Source organism: Callorhinus ursinus, unplaced genomic scaffold, assembly GCF_003265705.2.
Source record: "Callorhinus ursinus isolate GAN/ISIS: 27379988/994484 unplaced genomic scaffold, GSC_fseal_2.0 scaffold16, whole genome shotgun sequence".
NCBI classification, from domain to species: domain Eukaryota; kingdom Metazoa; phylum Chordata; class Mammalia; order Carnivora; family Otariidae; genus Callorhinus; species Callorhinus ursinus.
In genome coordinates this window covers 13,083,358-13,085,886 of record NW_027397078.1, presented here as the reverse complement: position 1 = coordinate 13,085,886, position 2,529 = coordinate 13,083,358, and the positions used below count along the sequence as shown (strand labels likewise).

The 2,529-nt window shown below is 43.9% G+C and overlaps 1 pseudogene; it reads right to left on the bottom strand.

Annotated features, from left to right (window-relative positions):
- Nucleotides 1-304: 304 nt before the first annotated feature.
- On the bottom strand, nt 305-840 carry LOC112812889 (large ribosomal subunit protein uL1 pseudogene; annotated as a pseudogene).
- Between the last annotated feature and the right edge of the window lie 1,689 nt (nt 841-2,529).

The following is a 2,529-nucleotide window of genomic DNA, read 5'->3' as shown; positions in this document are numbered from 1 at the left end:
TTTCTTTCTTTCTTTCTTTCTTTCTTTCTTTCTTTCTTTCTTTCTTTCTTTCTTTCTTTCTTTCTTCTTTAATGGTAGCACTAGGATTTATTTAAAAAAATTTTTGTAAGATTTTATTTATTCATCTGAGAGAGAGAGAGAGACAGAGAGCACAAGCAGGGGGAGAGGCAGAGGGAGAGGGAGAAGCAGACTCCCCGCTGAGCAGGGAGCAGGGCATGGGGCTGATCCCAGGACCTGGGAAGGCAGACACCCAACTATCTGAGCCACCCAGGAGCCCCAGCACTGGGATTTATTAAGTTGTGTCTTAGTACAGGCACTGGGGCTTGCCCTTGGTGCTCTTGATGTATAAAGCCCAGCCATTTTTCCAATTCTTTTTGAGCAATGACACCAGGAAATTGACAGCTAAGTGGGTGTTGTACACAAGCCAAGCTCATCATCTGTCATCGTTATGTGGCCAATAGCCAGTGCCAGACACAGCACCTTCTTCATCTGGAATTTGTTCATGGACTTCACTTCATCCACTTTGGCCACTATGTTCTCATTGTGGGTCAGCAAGGAAGGGAACTTGCCAGCCTTATTCAGGCCTGGGCCCAGGATTCGTGGGATCTGCTTGAGCAGATTCTGAAGCCAAAAAGGCATCATACTTCTTGGCCAGCTTCTTGACTAATTTTTTATTCTTGGTGAGTTTCTTCAGCATTTCGATGTCCATGTGGGGCATATCCACAGCCTTGACCTCATCACAGTGCTGCTAGTCCCCCAGAACACATATGGAGAACTTGGGGCGGGACCTGGACTTAAGCCTGATGGTGCCCAAGAAGCGTTGGTCCTTCTGAGGGTCATAGTTCTTCAAGCCAATATGCAGCTCCACCATCTCCAAAAACTTCCAGCACTTGCACTGTTTCCTGTGCCGGACTTCCCACACAGCCTAGTATGGGGCGTCAGGGGAGACTTTGCTGCTCAGGGTGCTGCACCACAATAACCAGAAAAGAGCGTCACTAGGTTTCTTTCAACATTAAAGAGAGACCGTATGGCACAGGAATACAAAGCGAAGATTCTAGAAACAAATTGCCATAATTAAAATCTCATCTCTGCCACTGAGAAGTTATGTGAATGTCAACAATTCACTTAAGCTCTTTTGTGCCTTAGTTTCTTCCTCTGTAAAACAGTAGAAGCAACTGTACCTATATCAAATGTTCTTGAGAATTAGAAAAGAATATATATGTATACATATATATGGTATTAGTACTTACTCTTTTTTTTGAAGAGAGAGAGACAGAGAGAGAGAGAGAGAGAGAGAGAGAGCATGAGTGGGGGGAGGGGCAGAGGGAGAGGGAGAAGCAGACTTCCCACTGAGTGGGGAGCCCGATGAGGGACTCCATCCCAGGACCCTGAGATCATGACCTGAGCAAAAGTCAGACACTTACCTGACTGAGCCACCCAGGCACCCTGGTGTTAGTACTTATCTTTTTTTTTTTTTTTAAGACTTTATTTATTTGTCAGAGAGAGAGGGAAGAGAGAGAGAGCAAGCACAAGCAGGGGGAAGTGCAAGCAGCGGGAGAGGGAGAGGCAGGCTCCCTGCCGAGCAGGGAGCCTGATGTGGGACTCCATCCCAGGACCCTGGGATCATGACCCGAGCCGAAGGCAGATGCTTAACCGACTGAGCCACTCAGGCGTCCCAGTACTTACTTTTAAAAAGGGAGCTATGTGTTGTTCAGTAGTTATTAGAAGATATGGAAAAATGAAACTGATCACCATAAGCTGAATTTCCATGAACTCCACATACTACACAAAAGTTTTTTCAGAGGTACAAGTAAGTGGGAGATGTTACATTTGTACTGTGCATCTTCTAGGCTAGCTCTCAAACAGACTTTCTCTAGGCCATGCCTTATTTGAAGATTAAAAGGTAAATTTCAGGGGCGCCTGGGTGACTCAGTCATTAAGAGTCTGCCTTCAGTCAAGTCATGATCCCAGGGTCCTGCATTGGGCTCCCTGCTCAGTGGGGAGCCTGCTTCTCCCTCTCCCTCTGCACCTCCCCCCACTTGTGCTCTCTCTCTCTCAAATAAATAAATTTTTTTAAAAATCTTAAAAAAAGATAAATTTCAATTAACACAGTGCTAACATACAAAGGATATCGCCTACATGATTTTTTTCAATGTCAAAAACTGTTTTCCAAAATGTGAGGGTCAGAGATAGGGGGGAGATGGGAGTTAGCATATTAAATAAGAGTGATAAATATTAAATGAGCCCCTACTAAATTAGCACATTTCATTTATTCTCATTTATTGCCCATACCCATCCCAAGAGGTTAAATATTATCTATCTTTTACAAATAAGAAACCTGATATTCAGTGAGGTTAGCTAAATAACTCAAGGTCACACAACCAGAGAATAATATAATTGGGACTTGAAGTCATGTTTATCCAATTGCATAACATAATGGGGAGACCTAACATTTATTTAGTGCCTTCTGTATGTTCTGTGTTAGGGGCTTCATAGCACTATCACCTGTTGATGGCCTAACAGCCAATT